The sequence below is a fragment of the Danio rerio genome, chromosome 19, assembly GCF_049306965.1.
Source record: "Danio rerio strain Tuebingen ecotype United States chromosome 19, GRCz12tu, whole genome shotgun sequence".
In the NCBI taxonomy this organism is placed as follows: domain Eukaryota; kingdom Metazoa; phylum Chordata; class Actinopteri; order Cypriniformes; family Danionidae; genus Danio; species Danio rerio.
In genome coordinates this window covers 6,417,246-6,440,365 of record NC_133194.1, presented here as the reverse complement: position 1 = coordinate 6,440,365, position 23,120 = coordinate 6,417,246, and the positions used below count along the sequence as shown (strand labels likewise).

General features: G+C 36.7%; 1 protein-coding gene across 3 annotated transcripts in view; it reads right to left on the bottom strand.

Annotated features, from left to right (window-relative positions):
* The window catches only part of jupb (junction plakoglobin b), a 176,738-nt gene that overhangs the window by 96,731 nt on the left and 56,887 nt on the right, over positions 1 to 23,120 (bottom strand). The window lies entirely within an intron of this gene.

The following is a 23,120-nucleotide window of genomic DNA, read 5'->3' as shown; positions in this document are numbered from 1 at the left end:
CAATCGTGTAATAGAGAAAAAGCATATTAAAAACATCAACCTCCGCTGTAACGATTTATGATGTAGTTGCCTTTTTCAACGCATAAAGCGGGAGACTAAATGACTTTGAATCCATCATCATCATAAAACAAATGCTGTCAATAGAGCTTTCAAATTTAATGCAAGCTTGTTGTTGACAAAAGAGGTCACCGGCACAATTATCATTACGCGTTCGCTGTGATGAGGACAATTAAGTTGCTATTTTTCTGGCGCCGTTTCAGTCACTGAACGAACGCCGCATTTTATTTGCTCAAATGAACGTTTGCAAGGACGCAACACACCGTGCCGGACAATAACATTCATTATCTGTCCTTCTGCAGAGCATCCGGCTCTCGTCTGTTGGCATACCCTGCCAGCCATGTTGTCTGACTGCGTTGGTCTTGCCAGCTTCACAGACACAGAGGCAGCGGCTGCCATACCCAAAAAGGCACTTCAAATTGGCTCTTTGATGCACTGAGACAGAAAAGTAGAGGAAAGGGGGGAGCGCATGCAGAGAGAGTTGGAAAGGAGAGATGTGAGGATAAAAATAAAAAAGAAACATGTCATGAGGGAGGAATACGGTTTTCGCTAGGGATGTGAAAACTACACACTTTCAAAAAATGGACTAGTCGAAAGTGGATCTGTTTTTAGCTTCATGTGCCGACTGTATGCGTAGACTTGAAAAATAGTACAAACTGTACAAGAGTTTGAAAGCGTGATGAATGGACTATTACAGGGCTGTCTGGAATACTCAATTCTGATTGGTCAGTTGTGACATTATGGGCCCTATCATACACCTGGCGCAATGCGCAACGAAATCGTTGTATGCTAGTTTCAGCTCGGCGCAAGAGTCGTTTTGACGTTTTGCAGTACACTGTTTAAATAGCAAATGCATTTGCGCTCATGTGCGCCCATTAGGTGTGTTGTGTCCTTGCTAACTTTCATTTGAGCAAATAAAATTCTTAATAAAAGACACTTTTACAAACTTTAAGGTTGTTGGAGGAAAAATCAAGGTCCTACAATGCAATTCAAATGCAGGTCCCACTTTATATTAAGTGGCCTTAACTAATATGTACTTACACAGAAATTAATAGTTTGTTACAATGTACTTATTGTGTAAATACAAGTATTTACTTTGTACTTATGCGTGATTAAAATACATGTATGTAACTACATCTGTAATTAACTTTTGTAATTACATTTGTAAATACACTGTTGACCATCCCTTACACCTTAACCCACCCTTAAACCTACCCATACCACCAAACCTGTCCACAACCCAACCTCTATCCCAACTTAAAAGCACCACAAGTGTTCTCAAATACATTATAAACACAGGAAGTACATTGTATTTTTTTTTGTAAGTACATAGTAGTTAAGGACACTTAATATAAAGTGGGACCCAAATGCATTAATATACGGGGAGAAATAAAAATCACAAAATAAGGAAAACTAAAATTACTGTTATTTTTTACAATATATGTTATTATGAGATAACAACTGCTAAATAACACAGGCTGATTCGGGAACTTCAAATCACCTTTAATGTCAATAAATATAATCACATTCATTTACTTACATCCACGTCAATTTTTATTTGCTTCTCTGTCACTTTTTTTGACTGTTTGGCACTATCTTGCAAATTAGTAATACGTAGGTTAGTGTATACTCCATTAGCTGTTTAGGTATCTGTCAGCTTTGCATTTAATTAAAGATCTAATAACCTATTCCAGTACAGAACAATGTTTTGTGTCAATTTTTTACCTTTTCTGGCAAGTATCCAAGTTATAAGCGGGACAAAATACATCCAGGATGGTTACCTTTTAACCCTTTGATGCACTACATGTCTAAGCTTATTTTTTCTATATCTATTTTGTAGCTTATGCATCAAAGGGTTAAGGAAATAAATGTCAGGATGTTGATTAGCCGGCTTTATTCTAAGATAACAACCTCCTGGATGTACTGTATCCTTAAGATAAGACACACTTTGGGCTTATTAGTACCAATTGAGCATTGTATCAATGCCACAGCCACAGTATTGTTGCTGACCATGTCTATTACTTTATGACCACAGTGTACCCATCTTCTGATGGCTACTTCCAGCAGGATAACACGCCATGTCATAAATCACGCAAATCATCTCAGACTGCTTTCTTAAACATGACAATGAGTTCACTGTACTCAAATGGCCTCCACAGTCACCAGATCCCAATCCAATAGAGCACCTTTGTGATGTGGTGGATGTGCAGCCGCCAAATCTGCAGCAACTGCGTGATGCTATCATGTCAATATGGACTAAAATCTCTGAAGAATATTTCCAGTATCTTGTTGAATCTATGCCATGAAGGATTAAGGCAGTTCTGAAGGCAAAGTTGGTCCAACCCGGTACTATTTAGGTGTACCTAATAAAGTGGCCGGTGAGCTTATATATATATATATATATATATATATATATATATATATATATATATATATATATATATATATATATATATTAGTGCTGTCAATCGATAAAAAATGAACTAATTAGATAGCACCTTTTTAAAAAATTTATCGCGATTAATCACATTTAAAATACTGAAACTTGTAATTTTGGCTATTCAAATGTAAAATTAATGTAAACGCAAGACAAAAACTATTTAAATTCAAAATATAATTGTTTATTAGAATTAAAATTCAAAATATAATTGTTCATTAGAATTTTTGTTTAACTTGTAACACAGATTTCTTCATGTAAACAACATACCCACAATAAACCATCAAGATCCTGGCTTGACAGCCATATTTATTAAAGAAATTAAAACACAGGCATGTTAATGACATTTAAATTTCAAAACAATCAATGCCAATAAAGAAAACATTGATTTCCATGTTGGATTCTGCCAAAACACAGACATTGCAGATATGGAAAATTATAATAATAAACTATAGAATACAAACTGTTGCACTCATTGTAAAGTTTTATTGCTGTGAGTTGAGAACATTAATTATAGAGTAGAAACAATTTTGCTTAATCCTCCTTTACATTCATCCAGTTGCTAAAACTAGTTGTATTCAACAAGTGCCCAAAGACTCCCGATATGCCCGCAGATGAATGATAATTTCTCGCAAACCGGTCGTTAAATACATTGCACACCCCTCTTCACCGCATCCCTCCTAGCTCTTCAGGTAGCCTATGTCGCGCGCAACTCACCCACACTGTCCTTCAGGTTCGTCTCGCGCGCACACGCCCCTACTCAGATACGTTGCTCACTCCACCTCTGACACCCCTCAACGGGCCTGACAGACACACACAGACACACACACAGCGTGCTGGAGCGACTCCCTTCAGATTCAACACGAATGAACGCGTTCATCAAATTTGCTTAAACTAAGCGTCCTAAAGTATGACTGTATTTCACAAGGATTCTGACACAACAACGCGAAGCATTCGCTTTCGTTGCGTTTAATGAGGAAACACGTGTGTGTTTGTGTGTGTATGTTTTAAATTATTTTTTAAATCACTGCTTTCATTCTAGCCAAAATAAAACAGCAAAAAATATGATAGAAAATACAGTTAAAAATGCATCACTTTGTTAAACATTATTTGGGAAACACTTAAAAAAGAAAATTCAATGGAGGGCGAATAATTTTGGTTTCAACCATATATAGGAAAATGTTTAATAGTGGAAAAAAATTATAATGCTAAAAAATCTTGTCTATCCCACTTTAATACATATATTTTCCACTCAACACAAGCATTTTGAAGATTTACAGTGTTGTGTTTCTGAATCCACAGAAAGCCCTGCATTTGCTGGATGAGAATGCTTTAGTATACATTGGTCTTTAGGTCTGAAAGAGAAGATGAGCAGCTACAGGAACCAACAGAGATGGTAATTTGGACCGACAGCTCTCTCAGTAGATCTCTATCTGACCTCAGAAACTACTAGCACATTTTTATGCAGATCACTCTTCTGGAAACATGCAAATGCACATGCAAAAACCCCAGCAAAAGCACGTTCGTGGCTCTCAGATATTCTGCATATGGAATTATTGCATACGCCAGTGCGTTGGCCATTAAAAGATTATAGCAAACAGACGCCCTCTGGTTAAAGCTAATCATCACCAAACACTCGGACACACTCGTTTTTTTTTTTTTAATGCTTTGCTTAAGGCATAATTGAAGACTTTAAAACATCAAAAGCTCAAATTATGAGTCTCGCTGAGCTAGCTCACATTCATCGGAATGCATTTAATTATGGTCCGTTTTGTGGATTGAATAATAGTTTGTGCAATTATCTGGGATTTACTTTGAGCTGTAATTCAATAAAACACATATTTGATTTGATGCTTTTTAGAGTAGGATATCCATCAGTCAACTTTATAATATGTGCACAAACCACCAGAAACACTCATATAGGATGCGTTCGACATTTAGAATTGATTAAAAATGCAACTGTACTACTTCTAGATCTACACAAAGAGACTCCTGGCAACTAGACCTTAATTTTAGTTTGACAGACGAGGACTGGAGTGAGGCTATACATAGAATCTATAGATCCTCTATTTGTGCTAGACATAGCCTAATTCAATTTAAAGTGGTATATAGACTTCATCTTTCCAAGGCCAAGCTGGCAAGGATGTATTCCTCTGTTGACCCCATCTGTATAAGATGCAAGCAGTCCCCTGCTACATTAGCCCATATGTTTTGGTCATGTCCCAGATTATCTGTATTTTGGTCAAATATTTTTTTATCTTACTCCAGAATATTTTGTAAAGACGTTTGTGCAAATCCTTTAACTGCTATATTTGGTACTGTATATGAAAATAACAATCTGTCAAAAAGTGAATTAGACTGCATTGCCTTTACTTCTCTTTTAGCAAGACGCTTGATTCTAATCAATTGTAAACGATCATTTCCCCCTTCTTTCAAACAGTGGGCCAATGACGTGTTGCATTTCCTTAGTTTGGAAAAAATAAGACTCAGTTTAAATGGTTCCGGGTCCAAGTTCACTGCCATGTGGCATCCTTTCATAAACTATTTCCAAAGCTAAATGTAACTGTAGGTGGACAAAATGATGCTGAAGCTGTCAGGTTTTGCTTGTATTGATGCTGTCTGCATTTTATTTTATTTTTTGTCTTTGTTGATATATACACAATGTTAAAGCACTATGTCTATATTTATGTTGTGTTGTTAGTTATGCCGATTAATGTATGTTTTTTTGATTACTTAAATAAAAAAGGGGAAAAAATGCAACTGTAGAGCATTAAATCAAATTTGATGAAATGGTTATACACTGTGAAATGTATAAACATTAATATAAATTGCAATTTTGTGAAATAAAGTTAATAAATGTGATTAATAGTTTTATTTCTTTAATAAAACTAAGTTAAAGGTTAAAAATGTGAATATTTAGTCAAATTGAGAGCCAACATATAACACATGCAAGATGTAATTTCAAGAAAATTAACTGAAATCAAATTTGAAATAAATATTATTATCAAAAGTATAAAATTATAATAAATTACGATAAAACTAAATTAAAATACAATAAATTTAAATTTTGTGAAATAAACTTCTATTTCTTTAATGAAAACAAAATTAAATATTAAAAATATTTAGTCAAATTGTGAGATGTATCAATTGTGAGAAGATACAAAATGTGCAGCCCCTGAAACTACGTATACTGGAAGCCTGTGCTGACATTTCTCCTGCGGTGTTGTTATCAGTGTGGGAAGAGTTGGAGAAGAGGGTTGCATTGACAATCCAACACAATAGGCAGCACATTGAACACATTTTATAAGCGGTTAAAATCTTGTAAATAACTTAAGAAAGAATAAAGTTACGTTAAAACCAAGCACACCATTGTTTTTCTTGTGAAATTCCCACTAAGTTTGATGTGTCAAATGACCCTCCTCCTATTAAAAAAACTAAAGTTGGATCCAAGATGGCCGAATTCAAAATGGCCACCATGGTCACCACCCAGCTTGAAAAGTTTGCCCCCTCACATATACTAATGTGCCACAAACAGAACGTTAATATCACCAACCATTCCCATTTTATTAAGGTGTATCCAAATAAATGGCCTTCCCTGTACTATAATTTTTTTTTTTATACAGTGAACAACTGATTTTATTTTAAAAACTTCATAAAAGTTTGAACTAATCTTAGAATATTCTACTCAAAGCAAAAAAAGCTCTAATTTCAAAATTGCAAGGTGATTATATAAATACACAATGGCACTCTATCAGACATATCTACAATGATAAGGTAATATGGCTACTTACTGAGTTATTAATGCACAGCAATACCACACAAACAAAGGACGGACTTTGAAGGAATAAAAAATGTGAGGAAAGCTCTGGACAAGTCTGAACAAGTTTGACCCACGCTTGTGCGAGGCAGAGAGTTCTGTACAATTACATAATCAATCGGCTTGAAGATATTGGCCTATTTTTGACATCAGACCAATAACGATAACATTAAAAATAGCATTTATCGGACGATAACGATATGGCCACTGATATAATGTGCATCCCTAGCATTTGGTATTAACCAGTTAAACTGCTGCTATTTTGGGATTTCCGCCTGGATTTTGCCTACCTAGTGTTACGATAACCAGCGATCATTCACTGGAGATCGCTGGTTTCCTCTATCATCATTCACTTCACTTCCGCATTCCCCAGGACTACATTTTCATACATGCACTTCTCCCAATCACGCACGCCTGGTCACTCATCTTCCTGATTACATCACCAGCTGAAACCTGTTACAGAGACTGATTACACACAGTATTTAAGCAGCACACACACTCTTTCACATGGCCGAGTCTTGTTTACTGTATAGTGACATTTCAACGCGTTTCTCTCTGTCTTGTTTCTCCATGTCTGATCCTAGCTTTGTATCCTAGTTATCCGTTTTAGCCGCCTGCCTTTCGACCCATTGCCTGTTTATTGACTTCGACTCTGGATTTGCCCGCACATACCTGTTCATACCTGTTTTGACCATTGCTTGCCTGACAAAGAATAAACCTGCATATTGGATCCTACCTTCTGTTGTGAGTGTCACTCCCCGGCGTTACACCTAGATTTAAAAGCTTCCCAAATCCACATGCAGAGGTGTAAATGCAAAAAATTGGTATCATTTTAAAGAAAACCCTTTGAATTTTCACAAAACACTATTGAAAGTGTGTAAAATATCTGTATATGTTGTCTGTGTTATTATAAACATCTAAAAAAAGAGGCGCTTTTTGTATTATTTTTTTTATGAACTCAAATTTGAAAGTGTACCTTTTAGGTTCTGTGTGGTCTAGCGTGCTGTAATTAATTTTGGTGGTTCCTGCACATGTCTGTAATCATAGGAAAAAAGAAAAATGTCTCTACCATAATCTATGCAAAAGTTACTGCATTCCATCTGATGAGAGGTGCTGTACAAACCACAGGGACCGATTATTGTTTACATATTTCACTATTCTTTTGTTTGATCAAACATAATTCACTGTGTTTGGACCACATCAGACTTATAAAAGGATTACTTATGCACATCACCTCAAAAACAGAGGAGAATGGCCCTGAAGCGCACAGCATAAGGTAAGAGATGACAGCTGTCTGTGCTATCCGGGGCTGCTTATTGATCCTAAATGTATTGTTTTCATTTCTGCGCCATGGAAACACCGCGATTCATTCAACAACTGTTTGATATGTGAATATAATTCAGTAAAAAGAATGCTAGAACCGTATGAGCACCAGCAAGAGCTTTCATTTGAGCTATAACTTGTACATGTGTCATATGAAAAATATGAAAATGAACCAGTGTAAAATACCCAGCTCGGGTATCCAAAATACTGTGTATTTAAGTGTAAATAACTTTTGTACAGTCGAATAAAAACCAAAGTGATGCTTATGTGCATAAAATATAGATTCTACACTTACCCCCTTACGGGGGTCTAGTGCAGTGCTAGCCCATTAAATCTTTAAGTGAAAGTCGATGACGTCACGCAGAGTTTAAGTGGTTAATAGTATTTTTTAATCTCTGTGCAAATGCAACTTCAAGAAAATCTAAGCAGGCTTCGGTAAATATGCTTGTTGTTGGACTGCAATATTGTCAATCCACACACAAGTGCACAAGTCTACATGCACTTTCTGCCACGAATCTCCCGTTCCTGTTCCTGAGTGATTTATTCAGCACTTCTGTTCTCTCATATGTGGTATTATCTACCTCTCTCCTGCTCTTTCTCGCTGCCGTTCTGGCATTTTCAATAATCATCACCTTCTTATTCCTTTCTGCCGCCACTGTGGTTATCTTTCTCAATTTTTCTATCTAACGCTTCTCTAGGGTTGTTGTTCCTTTCCTGACAATCCCGCCAAAAAATAAAAACGGTATTGAATTATTGCCCAAGATAACAGAAACTACGCACGTACTGTCCGCTTGTGTAAGTGTGTGAAAATGTAAAACGCTTAAACGTGATAGGAAGCATTTGATTATGTTACTAATTGGTGTTTAACGTATTGTTAAAATGTTTAAACCACTAACAGAGTAGATTATTACACAGTTGACAGTAACAGAATTGACGCTTCCATCATGTGCTTTAGCTCAAGATGCTAACCTCAATCCAAATACCATACATCAATTTTAAAACAGAATTTTTTGTATTTTTGTCATATTAAACTTTTCAAAATGCAAATGAAAAATTCCCTTAAATATCACAGTAACAGAGCTGACATATAACTATTTGATTATGTTACTAATTAGTGCTTAACATATCGTTAAAATGTTTAAACCACTAACAGAGTTGACAGAAACAGGGTTGACAATAACAGAATTGATCTAAAGATGCTAACCTCAATCCAAATACCACATTTTTTGTGGCACATGTACGTAATGTAATATCTGTTTCCTTTATACTAGAAGCTCGAGGGAAAAACCATGCATGAATTCCACATGTATACATTAAACAAGACATCTAGCTTTTTACAGCTGAGTAAAAAAAGATCAATATACACACAGTTTACGTAATATGTGGTTTATCTTTACTTTTCAAGTCATCAGGAACGTTATAAAAATAAATTATGATGCAATGATCACCGACATAGTTTTTATAACTGTATAGAATTCTATATATACATGCATATACAATTGAAGTTAAAACGATTAGCCCTCCTGTGATTTATTTTTTTTTTTTTCATATTTCCCAAATGATGTTTAACAGAGTAAGATTTTTTTTCACAGTATGTCTGATAATATTTTTTCTTCTGGAAAAAGTCTTATTTGTTTGATTTCGGCCAGAATGAAAGCAGTTTAAATTTTTTTAAAAAACAATTTTGAGGTCAATATTATTAGCCCCTTTAAGCTACATTTTTTACATTGTCTACCATTGATATACAACTTGACTTGCCTAATTACCCTAACTTGCCTAATTAATCTAGTTAGGCCTTTAAATGTCACTTTAAGCTGAACACTAGTATCTTGAAAAATATCTAGTCACATATTATTTACTGTCATCATGGCAAAGATAAAATAAATCAGTTATTAGAAATGAGTTATTAAAACTATTATGTTTAGAAATGTGTGGAAAAAAATCTCTCCGTTAAACTGAAATTGGGGAAAAAATAAACAGGAGGGCTAATAATTCTATTTGTACCATAAATAAAGCCATTTGTGCACACAAAAACAAGTTCTTTCAAAGACTTGACTGATGTTATGTATGGAGCCAGATCAAAATACATTACATTATTTACAAAATATAATTCATACATGGGCAACAACATTTACTTTTACAAAATCTAATTTGTAAATTCAAAACAAGAATCAAAAATACACAAATCCAATTCGTAAATTCAAGACACGAATCATAAATACACAAATTCAATTAAGAAATTAAAAATGCGATTTAAAATTTCACAAATCCAATTTGTAAATTCAAAATGTGATTTATTCATTCAATCATTCATTCATTTTCTTTTCGGCTTAGTCCCTTTATTATTCGCCACAGCGGAATGAACCGCCAATTTATTGAGCATATGATAACACACTCATTCATACACATACACTACGGACAATATTAGCTTACGCAATTCACCTGTACTGCATATCTTTGAACTGTGGGGGAAACTGGAGCACCTGGAGGAAACCCATGCAAACGCAGGGAGAACATGCAAACTCCACACAGAAACGCCAAGTGACCCAGCCGAGGCTCGAACCAGCGACCTTCTTGCTGTCAGGCGACAGCACTACCTACTGCACCACTGCGTCGCTTCGCCCCAACATGTGATTTATAAAAAAATCCAATTCGTAAATTCAATAAATAATAAATAAATACACAAATCCAATTCATAAATTTAAAATGCAAGTCATAATTACACAAATCCAATTTGTAATTTAAAAACACAGTTGATAAATACACAAATCCAATTCGTAAATTCAGAACAAGATTCATAATTACAAAAATCCAATTCGTAAATTTAAAACACGAATCAAAAATACGCAAATCCAATTCGTAAACTCTAAACAAAATTCTCAATTACACAAATCCAATTTGTAAATTCTAAACGAGATTTATAGTTATACAAATCCAATTCGTAAATTCTAAACGAGATTTATAACTACACAAATCCAATTCGTAAATTTAAAAAGCGAATCAAAAATACACAAATCCAATTCGTAAACTCTAAACAAAATTCTCAATTACACAAATCCAATTCGTAAATTCTAAACGAGATTTATAATTACACAAATCCAATTCGTAAATTTAAAAAGCGAATCAAAAATACACAAATCCAATTCGTAAATTCTAAACGAGATTTATAATTACACAAATCCAATTCGTAAATTCAAAAAGCGAATCTAAAGTACACAAATCCAATTCGTAAATTCAAAAAATGAATCAAAAATACACAAATCCAATTCGTAAATTCTAAACGAGATACAAAAACAATATATTATGTATATATGTACTATATATGTACTATATTATTACTATATTACTACATACTATACCATATTATGAAGTGAATTTGGACGAAAAGTGTTTGTAAACAGGCTCAAACACATGCAAAACTGCGCACCTGCTAATGTAGTCAATACATTTACTGCGCAGATCAATTTTTTCATCGCACTTTACAGCCCTGACCAAACCACATGCAGATTGTAGAGGCAGATAGTGGGTTTTATCGCTATTTTTTAAATCTTTTAAGATATCACCCATCTCTAACATGGTCTCTCACATGAACGACGACAAGAAAATACAACATGGTCCGAGCGCAGTTCATTCAGACGGCACATAATGTCATGCTCTGCCACGCCATCGCATATAAAACTGGGTCAGCCATCAAGGAGGACACGAACCAAAGCTGAGCAGATTTTTACATTATGTAAATGGATCTGTCTAGTTGCGACCACCAGTGTAGTATAAATAGCTTGGTTTGCGTGGCGCTCATACATGCAATCTAACAATCATGTGCCATACGGTCTTTTCTGTGTCACACATACATTATCCTCTGTTTTATGTCTGCCTCAAATCCTCTCACAAGCATATTCTGAACACAACAGATGCCCTGTTTTCAAGCACAATAGCAATGCATTCTGAGAGAGAGAGAGAGAGAGAAAAAAACACAGGAAGACATTAAAATGATAAAATGCAGACGTTTCAGACACTGGAGGAGAGAAATAAAGACTGAAGGGTAATGAAATTATAGATGGATGAACACATTCATTCATTTTCCTTCACCTTAGTTCCTTATTTATCAGGGGTCGCCACAGTGGAATGAACCGCCAACTATTCCAGCATATGCTTTACGCAGCAAATGCCCTTCCAGCTGCAACCCAGTACTGGGAAACACCCAAAAACTCTGGCATTTACACACATACTCATACACTATTTTGTTTACCCAATTCATCAATAGCGCATGTCTTTGAACTGTGGAGGAAACCACCAGGAGGAAACAAACATGAGCACTGGGAGAACATGCAAACCTCACACAGAAATGCCAAACGCACCTTCCGTGACTCAAACCACAAACCTTTTGGTTGTGAGGCGAGAGGGCTGACAACTGAGCCACCATGCCGCCCCGGATGAACCCAGATGAGTAGAATATGTGCACACTCTGCGTACATTCAGTTCAACACAATTTCACGAGTTCCCATTTAGCTGATGCTTGATTATAAAGCTTGTTTGGCATGCTGTTCCGGGAGAGAGCCCTGAGCTCATAAGATCCTCGAGCTTGGGGCTCCCTCCCGTTTGCAAGGCGAGAGGGGAGTTTGAGCTCAGGTAGATCTCGAGAACTCCCTTTCTGTAGTAGCTAATGAACAGATAGAGATTGCTCTTAAGAGATAACTACTTACTTACTAGGTGCATGTCTATGGTGCTGATGTGGATTAGTCATATAACTTAAGTTGCATGTTTTAGACGGTGGGAGGAAACCAGGAAACCAAGGGGAAACCCACGTGAGCATGGGGAGAACGTGTAAACTCCGCACAGAAACGTCGACTGGCTTGGTAAGGACTAGAACTAGAGACATTCTTGCTGTTAGGCAACAGTGCTAAGTACTGGGCCACCGTGCCACCCATTTAGGAGAGGAGGAGGAGGGGTAAGGGTGGAAAGGGGGTATTCTTCAAAACGAAAATGGCTGTTATATGGAACTTAGGGTATTTATAGTGGCTTAGGAATCGTCTGATTGGTGAGTCATAAATTGAATAATGCGGGACCGGCTGTGATCAATCATAAGCATGTGATCCTCTCAAATTTTGTTTATAAATAAACTTCACTTAGTGTATTAAAATGCTTCATTTTTAAAAAATGTATATGTGTAAGATATTTCTAGTCACATGATGTAGAAGGTTGCTGTTTTAAAAATGGTCTGCAAAGTTTCTAGTTTTAATTTCTCCCAAAAGAAAAAAAAAAAATTTCTAAATAGTTTGAAACAAATCGTTAGAAATTCAGCTTTGTGTACTTTACAGACTATACTCAGAAGTAATGTTTGCTGTTTGTTCATACCACTTCTTTAAAATAAGCTGAAACAACACAATTCTTGAGTTTTTGAGTGGAAAACGTAATCGTTTTATGATTAATCTACTTAAGTTTGGAAACAATAAGTTAATTCAATTTCTTCATGCTGTAAATGGATATGTAAATGGATATGTACATGTATGTAAATCCATAAATGGATTTATGTGGAACCCAGCATTATTTTCAGTCTAAAAAAACCCATAATGTCAGTCTATGGATTTCATATGTTGGATTATTTTGACTCTAAAACACTGTAGTGAAGTTTTTAGCCCCATGTTTTCATGCTAGGACATCATTGCATACTTTTCCAAATGATAAAACTAGCGCTCAAAATAATATTGTAAAATCAACGCCAATCATTGGGCCCTATCATACACCTGGCGCAATAAGGCGCAAGACGTGTTTCTACAACGTGTTGCTATTTTCAGACCACTGCAAAGTTAATTTTCCCATTTTCCACCACGTTATTTAAATAGCATATCCATTTGCACCACTTTGTGGACTCATGGGTGTTTCGGTCTAGAAAGGAGGTGTGTTTAGGCACATTGTTGGCGTGTTGCTATTTTAAGGGACTAAACTAGACTGCTCAATAAACCAGCTGAAAGAAGGTCTAAAGTCCAGCGTAGAGCGCGTTAGTTGTGCGCCTCGCTTACACATTGCTAAATACACGCAGGATGTACAGCAATATGCAAATACCTTTACAAATTAAAAAGAATTAAAGGATTAAAATATTTTTAAAATTATTACTTTCTACTGTACATACATATAAAAACCACTGCCTCATGCCTTTATCATCTCAGGGAAGCCAGAATATGATCTGCTGCTTTTCAAATGAAGAAACATTTTTATACATAATTTATTAATCAATATTAACAAAATCAAGAGTAAAAATAGAAAGAACAAGGATGGGTCATAAATTTGCTGTACGATACTATATAAATGAGTTCCTATAAATAGCATATTGTAAACCCCTACTGTTGTAACAGGTTATAGCATTCTCGTTTATTGCGGTAACTGGTTACTATGTAAAAGAGGATAAATACAAAATACATAAGACCATTTCAACATAGGCTTAGTCTGAAAACGTAGCCCTATATACATTTCTGGAGATTGCGAATTATACAGCCAGAGCTACGTACAGTATGGCAGCATATTGTCTTTAAAATGAACGTCACGAGGCGGTATGCTGCCATTCCTTTTTGCGCTTACCAGCTAACTGTTTACCTTTGTGTAGATGGCTTTTCCCCTGTTACCAGTTCGTCCTGTGGCTCGCCGTGTACGTTGGTGGACTTGTGATGGAGTTGAAGCGGAGTTGACCGTGACGACGGAGTTAGAGTCCGACAAAGAACAATTAATGCTTTTGAAAACATCATGGGTTGGGTTTAGGGAATGAGAAAGGTGGGTCAGTCAATCAGTTAGACGACAGCGACCTCTGGTGGATTTATATGAGAACAGTAGGCATGAATGGCACTAGTGAAAGAAATTTGAGATGTTAAAAAGCATACACAAAGGCCTCTGGTGGATTCGCTAAAACAAAAACTGCAAAAACATACCTCTTGGGACATATTTGCTGCTCCCCAGAAATGTATATAGGAGTGTGTATTCAGAACGAGCCTGGGTTGGATTGTTTAGGTGAAAACAATTACAGGGGGGAAATATTGGCCATTAATAAAAAAGTTAGATTCTGATCCTAATTTATAGGTTATTTATATAAACATCTTGATGTTAAGTAGATGTCTGACACTGAAATTTATTATTAAATACTTCTGTATTTATAATGCATGTGCCCAACTTGACCTTCCATTTGAAAGTGACGAAAAAAATTCAATGTAAGGTCAAATTGACAACATTTGACTTTGCTCTGGATGTTACTACACCTACAGGCGAATGCAGTGGGTTATTCGAGTACATTACCCCCTGCATGCTGTAAAAGCTGTATGTGCAATATGGTAGTATGTCATAGTGAACAGACATGACAGGAATCAGTGGCTGCTGTGGGCCAGACTGATGCTCTGCTGGTGCTGGAGGTCTGCCAGAAAAGCAGAGCAGAAATTCATCGGCATGTCAGTGTTTGGCTGATGACGGACACTAATAGCCAGTTGTCCATTATATACACACACACAAAACACAAATTATAGCAAATAAATAACAGCATTTACATACAACAAATATGCACTCGTGTGGTAAACACTGGAACTGCTCCCACTTTCGCACTGAGACACTATAATGGGAAAAGATGGAGATTGATATTGTATCAGGAGCTACTGCACATGCTGTTACTCCAGACAGATTTGCACAATTATTCATTCTCTGCTGGATTTGAATATTTACACATTTATGCACATAGAAAACTTTTTTCGCTTATTTATTTATAGTTTGTATTATTTTCTGCTTGCCTTTGCAATTGCAACCCAGGCTCATTGTGGATACGTACCCAGGTCTCTATTTCTGGGGACAGCAAAAACACAGAACCAGATGTACGTTAGCTCACAGTTTTTGTTTTTGCAAATCCACTAGAGGCCGCTGTATACACTTTTTGATGATCTCCAATTTCTTTTGAACATCCTCTTCTCCCCAGAGGGCGAAATATGCACTTCAGCTGACAAGGCCAGCTTACTGTTGACTGACTGACCCACCCACCCCCATCCCTAATCCCAACCGATAGTGTTTACTAAAGCAACCAAGAAAAAGAGAAGCCATTGCGGCAACATGATTTCACCACATTTTTAGCGTGTTGTTTATTTATTTTAGATTTTTGTTTTTGTTTTACCTGGTTTCTGGAACCAATTTTTGTTAAACTTGAATCCCATGGTTAAGCTACTGGTCAAACTGGTAACACCAGAAAAGCTGTCCACACATGCAGAGGTAAGCGCTCAGCTGGTAGCGCTTCATACCGCCCCATAGCAGTTATTTTAAAGACAAAGTGCAGCCAAACGTACCTCTGGCTACATAATTCATGCTCTCCAGAAATGTAGACAGGAGTATGTATCCACAATGAGCCTATGCTGTCTTATTGCATATTCTGTTAAATTTATAAAAGGTGGCCTTACTACAATGTACTTGCATCAAAAAATAAATACAATATGCACTGTAAAAAAAATAAAATAAATTTTTTATATATATATATATATATATATATATATATATTGTTCAATCTAATTTACTTTTGTAGTCATCTCAACTTACATCAATCAAACTGACTAAACATATTGCAACCCAGGTTCATTATTGATACGTACACCTGAATACATTTCTGTAGAGCGTGAAATACGTATCAGGAAATACCTTTTTTGCAGTTTTTGTTTTCGCGAAACCACCAGAGGCCGCTGTATACACTTTTTCAGATCTCAAATTTCTCTCTCGAGTGCCATTAGCGCCTGCTGTTCTTGCGTAAATCCACCAGAGGCCGATGTGTACACTTTTTCAAATCTCAAATTTCTCGCGCGAGTGCCATCCGAGCCTGCTGTTCTCGTGTAAATCCACCAGAGGTCACTGTGTATGCTTTTTCAGGTATGAAATTTCTCGCGCGAGTGCCATCCGCGTCTGCTGTTCTCGCGTAAATCCACCAGAGGCCGCTGCGTATGCTTTTATGGATCTCAAATTTCTCTCGAGTGCTATTCGCGCCTGCTGTTCTTGAGTAAATCCACCAGAGGCCCTGTGTATGCTTTTTTTTGGATCTCAAATTTCTCGAGTGCTATTCGCGCCTGCTGTTCTCGAGTAAATCCACCAGAGGCCGCTATCATCTGACCTACCGACTGACTGCTTGACCGACCCACCAATATCCCCACACTCATCCTTCCCTAAACCCAACCTACAGTGTTTTCAAAAGCACCGACAACTCCTCTCTCCGTCTCAAGTCCGCCGACATACGCAGCAAGCTACTGGTCAAACTGGTAACAATAGAAAAGCTGTCCACATGGAGGTATTTCGACATATTAAGTTAAACTTTGTATAACTTGTTGTCATGACATCCTGTCATATAATTTTTTAACAGTGTACTTACTGTGTTCATAATGTATTCCAGAACAATTCTGGTGCCCTTGAGGTGGTATACGAGTAGGGTTAGGGACAGGTTTGGTGGTACAGGTAGGTTTAAGAGAGGGTTAAGTTGTAAGGGTTGGGTCAACAGTGTACTTATGATTGATTAAATACCTGTATGTATTAAATCAATCATAAGTACAATGCAAAAACGTCTATTTACACAATGAGTACATTGCATAACTACAAATGATTAATTTGAGTGCAAGTACATATTAGTTAAGGCCACAAAATATAAAGTAGGTCCGAATTTCTTTGTGTTTGCGTTCTGTGCATATGAATATAAACGCTTTGAATACTTGAAGTAAGTTAGATGTAAACCAGTCAGGTTGTGTGATGAACACAGCATTAACGATGCCATTTTTAGCACTGCTAATACACAAATGCACTCATGCAAAACATATAAGAGGTCAATAGACGAAGACGACCAACTAGGGCTACTAAATAACAGGACAGCAATCTCTGAGCAGTGATATTATGACTAATGAAGCATGTCAGCCTTCGCCTTCATTCCACTCCTATCAGCTCAAATAAAACAAGCTACAACTCTCAATGACACTCATAGAGGAAGCGTCCATTGAAATGTGAGCTTCTATACTATCTTTTTTCTACTCGATAGTTTGTAAAAGTGACCATACTTTTGCTTTAGTCATTTTCATAATAAATATCTTTAATGTCAGTGCAATTAATTTCCAGTGCAATCAAATTCCAATTAATATGTTCAGCCCTACATTATTTCCCACTCTATATTCAGTTTTTTTTTCAACTGTTGCCTTGTTCACGATCATTCCTTGCTCTCAAAAACAACAGACCAGTGAAACAAAGGCTTGGTGTCTATTAAAAAATAAGTCAGTGCATTCTCAGACAGAAAAAAAACAAACAGTTCAAAGGTTTATTTTCCGTCAGAGAAAGCTTCTAATTGCTATTTTTCTGTCATCTAGGTCTTGGAAAGAAATGTAAAAAAATTCTCTAGAAGCAGATGAGCAGGGCAGGTTTCCTCTGACACCAGTGCCAAAGGGATGCCACGGCAGAAGACTCTGTCAAGCTCCGGCTGTAAAGAGCAGCAGGTGTCTCGGCGGAGGGCTGCAGGGGCATCGCTATATTTCCATCACACCAGATGTGAGCCATGACGGAGAGCATAAAGGTGAATTCAGAGGGCGAACATCGTGATAGCGTAGCTGACTGTCTGCAGCTCACTGTGCATCCATTCATTAGAGCACAACATCACCCTTTCAGCATTAATAAGGATTACTTACGCTTTTGAGGATGGATCTGCTGTGGTTTGTTTAAGTAGCTATGATAAACTAGTGGCTAATTGCAGATGCAGTCTGCATCCGTTTTCCTGATGGATTAAAGAGATTTGAATGTGTGATTAAAAAGCAATCCTATAATACTAAACATATACACTCACCGGACACTTTATTAAGTACACCTTACTCGTACCGGGTTGAACCCACTTTTGCCTTCAGAACTGCCTTAATCCTTCATGGCATAGATTTAACAAGGCACTGGAAAAATTCCTCAGAGATTTTGCTTCATATTGACATGATGGTATCACGCTGTTGCTGCAGATTTGTTGGCTGCACATCCATGATGTGAATCTCCACACCCCAAAGGTGCTCTATTGGATTGAGATCTGGTGACTCATGTTCAAGAAACCAGTCTGAGATGATTTGCCCTTTATTGATTTGCACCTTTTGACATGGTGCGTTATCCTGCTGGAAGTAGCCATCAGAAGATGGGAACACTGTGTTGATAAGGGATGGACATGGTCAGCAACAATACTCAGGAAGGCTGTGGCATTGACACGATGCTCAATTCAAGAGTTCACACTTAGGGTGCTTTCATACCTACACTTTTGTTTCGGAACGTGTCTCGTTTGCCCAGTTAGCGCGGTTCGTTTGGCATATGTGAACAGGGCAATCACGCTCTGTTCCGCGCCAAAGTAATCGCTCCGAGATCGCTTGAATGAGGTGGTCTCGGCTCGATTGAAACAAACCCTGGAGCGGTTCGATTGCAGTGAGAAAGCGATCCGATCCGAGCGCGGTTATATCACAGTGTTTTATGGATATGTAATAGGCATATACGGCTATATGAAGAGAAAATTATGAGTAGGGCGGGAAGTTTCGCGAGTCTCCAGATGCCCGCAAACGAGTGATGATCTCCCGGTAATCTCGCGTCTCCCTCCCGGTCCTCAAATAGGCATTGTCGTGCACCCTTCTCACCCCTCCCCACCGCATCTCTCCTCTGACACCTTCTCAATCACCACCAAACCACCACATCCCCTGACAGCTGAGCGGGACGCTGCAAAATAAACCCTGACACTCTGACCAATGTGAGGAGAGTTTACTCACACGTGACTTGTTTTAGCTTTTTTGGTCCGATTAGAAACTTTGCAGTGTGAAAGCAAACCGCTCCAAGAGCAACAATGTAACATTTGTAATCTCTGTTTCGGAACAACTGAATCGATTCACAGATGTGAAAGCACCCTTAATGTGCTTTCACATCTGTAGTTCGCATCATTTGGTCCGGACCAAAGGCAATAAATGATACACTATAGCATTTTCTGTGGGTCGTTTTCACACCACACTGATTGCTTTGGTATGGTATGGTACTGTTGCCTTTCTATCAGCTGAAACCAGCCTGGCCATTCTCCTCTGACCTTTAGCATCAACAAGGAATTTGTACACACAGAACTGCCGCTCTTTCCCAGAGATGGATTGCGACTGGAACGGCATCCACTGTGTAATACACGTGCTGGATAAGTTGGTGGTTCGTTCCACTGTGGCAACCCCGGATTAATAAAGGGACTAAATTAATAAGAAAATGAATGAATGAATGAATGAACTGCTGCTCACTTAATGTCTCTTTTTCAGATAATTTTCTGTAAAACCTAAAGATGGTTGTGCGTGAAAATCCCAGTAGAACAGCAGTTTCTGAAATACTCAGTCCAGCACATCTAGCACCAACAACAATGCCACGTTCCAAGTCACTTAAATCACATTTCCTCCCCATTCTGATGCTCAGTTTGAACTGTAGCAGATCGTCTTGACCATGTCTACATGCCTAATTGCATTGAGTTGCTGCTATGTGATTGGCTGATTTGAAATTTGCGTTAATGAGCAGTTAGACAGGTGTACCTAATAAAATTGGCTGGTCAAAATGTTTTTTGTTTTTTTTTTCGTTTTGTTTTCTTGGTTTTAGCAGAGCAAGGAATTTTTCACAGTAATTCCTATATTTTTTTTAATCTGGAGAAAGTCTTATTTTTTTATTTTGGCTAGAATAAAAGCAGTATGTAATTTTTTCTAAACATTTTTAAAAATTATTATTCAATATTATTAAGCTCTTCAGCTATTTTTTCCACATATTTTCCAATTGTACAAATGATGAAACAAACCACTGTTATACAATGATTTGCAATTATGAACTAACATAATTAACCTAGTTAAGCCTTTACATGTCACTGTAAGCCGAAGACTAGTATCTTGAAGAATATCTAGTAAAATATTATGTACTGTCATTGAGGCAACGATAAAAGAATTCTGTTTCAGTAGTTATTAAAACTAGTGTATTATGTTTAGAATTGTGTTGAAAAAATCTGCTCTCCATTAAACAGAAATTAGGGAATAATTGCTAATAACTCAGGAGGACAAATAATTCTGACTTTAATTCTATATGTATATACTTCTAAAAACAAACTGTTCATTAATCTAAATGTGCAAACATCCTTAACACACTCCAGTCTGCCAGTAAATAGAGGAATAAAGTCGGCCTAATAAACAACTGCTGTGAGAAATCAATGCTGGGTCGCCAATATGGCCTATAGCGCTGGAATCATTGACATTACAGAGAGTCCTGTCCTTTTCTGGTTAATGGCGCACATGCTCAGGCTTGTGTGCAAAGTTTGACTTTTTTGTCTCCGTTTTAACTCCTACTCATTTGTCATGTAGGTTTATTATAGCATAACTATTCAATAAAACGCCACTGATTAAATGACCGTTTTTGCAAATTTGCGTTCCCCCCTATAATTATGAATCATTACGCAATCAGAAATACAGCCCGCTGCATCAATTAATCAGCATCTTGACTGGTTGTTTTTGGATATTAAGCAAATTGTGTGTTTGTAATGGATGAATGTTGCTGGATTTGCCCCGCTGGAAACCTTGAAAGAACACAAATCGGTTTCTTTTCACACATTAAAGGGGTAGTTCACCCAAAATTAAACATTCTGTCGTTATTTATTCACCCTTGTACCTGTTTGACTTGTTTTCTTCTGTCAGTTGAACACAAAGGAAGATATTTTGAAGAAACCTATAACCATCGACTTCCATTTTATTAGTTTTTTCCTCCAAATATCTTCTTTAGCGTTTAACAGAAACCTATAAACGCTGAGAGTGAGTAAATCTTTGATTTTGGGGTGAGCTGTGCCTTTAAGCTCACATCACTACATAAAGCAGCTGTCTAGCAAGTTATCTCTAACGTCAAGCTTGGCCAAAAGTATCATTCGAGATGTTTGAATTTCCAGGGCCATCCATGGCAAAAGTTCCTCTCTTATCAAATAAGAAAGCCAATCTGGAAAAGCGATGCTGGCATCTGGGATTTGTGTGTGTGCAATTGCAGCAAGTAGATACCATTAAGTTGTGTCAGTCAGAATGCAACAAAACCCGTCCATCAATAATGCAAACTTATATGACCTGAGACTCCGTAAAGGAGTTCAAGTTCAAATGTTGTCTCATAATAAATAACGGCACACGCACTGAAAGGTTTGCCTTGATATAAACCAGAACGATAAACTCCTGTTCACGCCATTAATGGATCACAGCAACCTGAGCTCATGCAATTTGAGAATAACTTCCAAACAGCAGTTCAATAACGTGGAAAAGAGTCCTTGTTTGCATACATATATGCATGTAGCAAAGGCAAAACTAGCATGTGAAAGAATACTAAGTCCATATCAATAGTAAATCTGCACAATATATCATTTCAGCATCAATATCATTCAAAATAGTCACATGTATGGTGGTCGAGAGAGCTTAACGTGCTGCAATTTAAGAAAACACATACAAAAAACACCAACAAATTAAGAAAAGATCTTCATTCATTTGAGAGCAGACGTGCTGCAAATCCTCACATAACATACGCATAAAAACACAGCATTTTCCCACAATGCAAGCGAATTAATCAAACGTGCTGCATTTTCTCACAACACTTGCAAAAAGAACAATTTAATAATTCTGATTTCAGCTGAATGTTAATCTAAACATTGTTGGGTATTAATCGAGTTAGTTAGCTACACAATGTAATTATTTACGCATTATTTACGCAGTTTAACGACATTTTATTTGTTATGATTGACTAAAAAGATACAATACTCTGCTTGCCATAGAACATAGTGCAGTTGTATGTATATATATATATATATATATATATATATATATATATATATATATATATATATATATATATATATATATATATTACTATTAGCCCCTCTGAATTATTAAACACACAGTTTCTTATCCAATTTCTGCTTATTTGAGAGAAGATGTTTTCATTACATTTATACAAATAATAAACAGTTTTAATGACTCATTTCTTTATAAAAATATTTTACTAGCTATTTTTCAAGTGACATTTAAAGGCTTAACTAGGTTAATAAGGTTAACCAGGCAGGTAAGGGTAGGGCCAGACGGAATCTGCGGACATTTTTTGCTATTTCTGCAGAGAATTTTGTTAAAAATCTGCGGATTTCTGCGGAATTACTTTGGGAGTATCCAGCGGAGTATCATAACTTACACTTTAATATATTAAATAAAAAGTAATAAATTACTGAATAAAAACTGAATAATTTCAGATTTACACATTTACTCAAGTAAATAAAAAGAACTTATAATGGGTTAAAAAACTGCAGAAAACTGCGGAATTCTGCGGAAAATCTGTGGAATTCTGCGCGCGCAGATTCCGTGTGGGCCTAGGTAAGGGTAATTAGGAAAGTTATTGTAAAACGATGTTTTGTTCAATATCGAAAAAAATGCTTAAATGGATAATAATTTTGACCTTAAAATGGTTTTAAATAAACTA